The sequence below is a fragment of the Otolemur garnettii genome, unplaced genomic scaffold (assembly GCF_000181295.1).
Source record: "Otolemur garnettii isolate 467f Iridium unplaced genomic scaffold, OtoGar3 scaffold00147, whole genome shotgun sequence".
Lineage (NCBI taxonomy): Eukaryota > Metazoa > Chordata > Mammalia > Primates > Galagidae > Otolemur > Otolemur garnettii.
Window position 1 is genome coordinate 1546443 of NW_003852542.1, and position 5148 is coordinate 1551590.

The window sequence follows — 5148 nt, forward strand, 5'->3', positions numbered from 1 at the left end:
GGCTATTTTTTGGTTGCAGCCGTCATTGTTGTTTGGCGGGTCCGGGCTGGGGATTCGAACCCGCCACCTTCGGTGTACGTGGCTGGCGCCTTAGCCGGTTGAGCTATAGGCGCCAAGCCTGAGCTCCCACTTTTAATTCTACTCTATGTCTCTTGTCTTTCTTTACTGTTACTCCTAACTCTATTTCTTCAGGGGATTGCAGCCAGTTTCCACAGATCTCAGCTGACGTTCCTCTCGGGGTGGGACCCCAACACTTTTCTTTATTCCCAGTTTTTCAAAACCTCTCTTCAAGTAATAGGACAAGTGGCCTGCATTCTTTAATACTATAGCCACCAGCCACATGTAATTATTTAAAATTTAAGCTAAATAAATTAAAAATTTTCCGAGCCCATGCCAGACCCCGAGCCAGGCAGGCGGGCGGCAGTGGCGCTGCTCCAACCATGTCAGCCCGCGCCAGCCTGGGCCCACCATGAGCCATGGCCATGTCGGTGAGCGCTGAGGACGACGCCTATGAATTGGAGCCAGACCAGAACCCGGCTGTGGGTCGGCCCAAGGGGAAACTAGGCCCGTCTTCTGCAATGAAGTTGGCGGACAACCGGACAACCGCAGGAGCTCGCGGGCGCCGGACGCGATGCCGCAAGTGCGAGGCCTGCCTGCGGACAGAGTGCGGACAGTGCCACTTCTGCAAGGACCTGAAGAAATTTGGGGGCCCTGGGCGGATGAAGCAAAGCTGCATCATGCGGCAGTGCATCGCGCCAGTGCTGCCCCACACTGCTGTGTGCCTGGTGTGTGGTGGGGCGGGGAAGGAAGACACGGTGGAAGAGGAAGAAGGCAAATTTAACCTCATGCTCATGGAGTGCTCCATCTGCAATGAAATCATCCACCCTGGATGCCTTAAGATTAAGGAGTCAGAGGGTGTGGTCAACGACGAGCTTCCAAACTGCTGGGAGTGTCCGAAGTGTAACCACACCGGCAAGACTGGGAAACAAAAGCGTGGCCCTGGCTTTAAGTATCCCTCAAATCTGCCCGGCTCCTTGCTCAAGGAGCAGAAGATGAACCCGGACATCAAGGATGGGCAGGAGCCTACCAAGCAGAGGGGTGAATGTAAGGAGGCGCCCCGACGCAGATCAGACGAGCACCCCAAGAAGGTGCCCCCAGACGGCATCCTAGGTAGGAAGTCTGACGATGTGCACCTGAGGATGAAGCGGAAATATGAGAAGCCCCAAGAGCTCAGTGTGCACCTGAGGAGGAAGCGGAAATATGAGAAGCCCCAAGAGCTCAGTGGCTGCAAGCGAGCCTCGACGCTTCAGACGTCCCCGGGTTCCTGCTCTCACCTCTCTCCGCCCAGGCCCCCTCTAGGCAACAGCCTCAGCCCTTGGTGGAGATCCAGTCTCACTCACTTCCAGCAGCAGCTAAAACCTGGCAGAGAAGATAAGCTTTTCAGGAAAAATCGACGGCCCTGGAAGGATACAGAGGACCGGATGGCACTGGCCAACAAGCCCCTCTGGCCTTCAAGGAGGAACCCGAGGACGATCTGCCTGAGGCTCCCCCCAAGACCAGGAGAGTGACCACTCACGCTCCGGCTCTCCCACCGCTGGGCCCACCACCGAGGGAGCTGAGTGTCTGGAGGAGAACAAGAAGGTGAAGATGTGCCTGAAACGGCGGCTTCCCAACAAGGAGCTGCGCAAAGAGCTCAACCATGAAATCCAGAAAACAGAGAGCAGCCTGGCCAACCAGAACCACCAGTCCATCAAGTCAGAGCCTGAGAGTGAGAAGGAGGAACCCAAGTGTCCCCGGGGTCTCTATGAGCGCCCCCACCGCTTCAGCAAGGGGCTCAATGGGACCCCCCAGGAGCTGCGACACCAGCTGGAGCCCAGCCTATGCAGCCCACCCCATGTCATCTCCTGGCCCCCGTCCTCTGTGTCCCCACCCAAATGCATCCAGAGGGTGCGCCATGTGATCGGCCACTCCCCATTCGCCCCCCACCCAACTCGCTACCCCTGGAGGATGGGGCAGCCCATGTCATGCACAGGGAGGTGTGGATGGCCATTTTCAGCTACCTCAGCCACCAAGACTTGTGTGTCTGCATGCGGGTCTGCAGGACCTGGAACCGCTGGTGCTGCGATAAGCAGTTGTGGACATGCATCGACTTGAACCACCGCAAGTCCATCACACCCCTGATGCTGAGTGGCATCATCCGGCGGCACCCTGTCTCCCTTGACCTCAGCTGGACCAACATCTCCAAGAAGCAGCTGAGCTGGCTCATCACCCGCTTGCCTGGGCTCCAAGACTTGGTGCTGTCAGGCTGTTCATGGATTGCTGTCTCAGTCCTCTGTAGCTCCAGCTGTCCTTTGCTTCGAACCCTGGATATCCAGTGGGTGGAAGGACTAAAGGATGCCCAGATGCGGGATCTCCTGTCTCCACCCACAGATAATAGGCCAGGTCAGATGGACAATCAGAGCAAGCTCCGGAACATTGTGGAGTTGCGCCTGGTAGGCCTGGACATCACAGATGCTTCCCTGCTGCTCATCATCCTGCCACATGCCCTTGCTGTCCAAGCTCCACTTGAGTTACTGTAACCAATCCATCAACCTGCTCACTGCTGTCGGCACCACCACCCGAGACTCCTTAACTGAGATCAACCTGTCAGACTGCAATAAGGTCACTGATCAGTGCCTGTCCTTCTTTAAACACTGTGGAAACATCTGTCATATTGACCTGAGGTACTGCAAGCAAGTCACCAAGGCAGGCTGTGAGCAGTTCATAGCCCAAATGTCTGTGAGTGTCCAGTTTGGGCAAGTGGAAGAAAAACTTCTGCAAAAACTGAGTTAGTCCCAGGACAAGTATGTAAATATGGGGTAGACAGGGAGGAGGAGGGCACACAGCAAGGGAGGGTAAAGACTTGACAAGAAAGGAGGGCTTTTATTTTCCATTGGGAACTTGAAACAACAGACCACAGAGCGATTCCATTTTGCAAGTCTTTGCAAGGTAGAAGTCATTCAACTACCCATTTTGGGGATGAGTGAGCCGGATGCTTTCCTTTGGTCTTTCTGAATCATAATTGCACTGCTTTCTGGACCATTTCTAAGGCGGCCTTTACAAGAAGACATTCCCATCAGAGAGGAGGGTGGACTTTGGAGAAATTCTCTTATTGAAGTGTGAGCTTAAGAGTTTTTGTTGGTGGTGTTTTGGACACCTCTTTCCTTGCAACTCCAAGGTTTTGGGTGTCTACATAAAGTGGACCACACACCACATCTGCTGCCGTATTGATACTTTTTTTCGGTTTGGTTTTGTTACATCTTACATTATGCAGAACTATTTTTGTACAAATTGTTTAAAAATTATTTATGCAAGGTTTGAACACATACCAGTGTTTTTATTGTTTTGAGGTTGCCAATTTGCCTGATTTCCTTAAGGTAGGAGAAAACTTAACCTGTACTTCATTGACACAACCCACCTACAAATGTGCCCAGATCTGAGGAAGTGGGCTGAGACCTTCCACTTAAAAGCATGTTTAACTGGAAGTTGAGAGCCTTCCTTGTATGTCAAGAAGTTACATGAGCATGTTGAGGACAAATACAAATTATAGTCAAAGTAAGATACTTTGCCAAGTTTCCTCTGTGTAGAATTCACTTTTCTCAGATTTTAAAATTTCAACTTCAGCCTTTGCACTGAGGAGGATTTGCTCCAGCATGAGCTCTTATACTCTACACAGATCTAATTTCACCACGGTCAAGAAGTAGAATAAATGCTCCCACATAGCCTTTCTTTTCTTTTCTCTCCTTTGAAGTGTGAGGTTTGTAACATGACTATTTCCTAGTCATAAAGTTCTGCATTTGTAAGTGCCATTGTTGTAAGGTGGTGTTTCTTAGACCTTCCCTGCCACAGTTTTACCTTTTGTTGAATTTGTATGAATGGTTGTACAAAAAAAGAAAAAAAATTAAAAATTTTGTTCCTCAACTTTACTAACCACATTTCAAATAATAACCACATGTGTGTTAAGCAGCACACTTTCATCACTGCGGAGAATTCCACTGAAACAGTATTGATCTTGACCAGTGGTTCTCAACCTTCCTAATGCCTCCTAATGTCATGACCCTTTTATACAGTTCCTCATGTTGTGGTGACCTCAGCATAAACTTTATTTTCGTTGCTACTTCATAACTGTAATTTTGCTACTGTTATGAATCGTAATGTAAATATCTGATATGCAGGATGTATTTTCATTGTTACAAAGGGGTCGCGACCCACAGGTTGAGAACTGCTGATCTAGACTGTGACCAGTAAAGTTACCAGGCCCCCCTTTAACAGCTGTAGGACTTCTCTATGCAAGTAAGTTAATATCTGAGTGCATAGTGCCCCATATTTTTAGTTAACTTTTCCAATATGTGCCTCATTCACTCAACTGCATTGTTAGCCTCCAGATCTGGGTTGACTTCTTTTTCCTCTCCCATGACTTAATCAGCATAGACAAAAGTTGCCTTATGTCTTTGTTAAAGGAAAGAGAATAAATAAAGAAGAAGAGGCTTCAAAGTTAGCTGAGAAGAGAGAGAAAAATAGTATTTGTAAGGGCAAAGATTTTTATGTTCTTTCTTTACTCTGTATTGCCCCTTTTTACCCAGTGCATAATTGATTTATGTCTAAACCTTGAATTCTCAGAGGAGGATCTCTAGAAATAAGAAGGGGAAAATGCAGTTTTTCAGAGTAACTGCAAATTATTTTTCTATAATTGCATTTTCACCATACAACAAAAAAGAACTGACACATAAACACACAAACTAAAACCTACTCCAATATCAAATGGACTCCTGCCCCCCACCTGTTGTTCAACTTGGAAAAGCTTTCATTTACAATCGTTCTGGACTTTGCTCTGCTCTTCTCGTCTACGCCAAATTTGACTCTGTAAAATTTAAACATTAAACAAAAAAAGACCAATGTGTATTTGACCAAAATACATACTCATTGTAGGAAAATTAGAAAATACAAATAAGTAGGGCGGCACCTGTGGCTCATTGAGTAGGGCGCCGGCCACATATACCTAGGGTGGCGGGTTTGAACCCGACCCCAGCCAAACTGCAACAAAAAAATAGCTGGGCATTGTGGTGGGTGCCTGTGGTCCCAGCTACTCAGGAGGCTGAGGCAAGAGAA

General features: G+C 48.6%; 1 pseudogene; it reads left to right on the forward strand.

Annotated features, from left to right (window-relative positions):
- Window positions 1-476: 476 nt before the first annotated feature.
- Window positions 477-2833, forward strand: LOC100964926 (annotated as a pseudogene).
- The last annotated feature ends 2315 nt before the right edge of the window (window positions 2834-5148 follow it).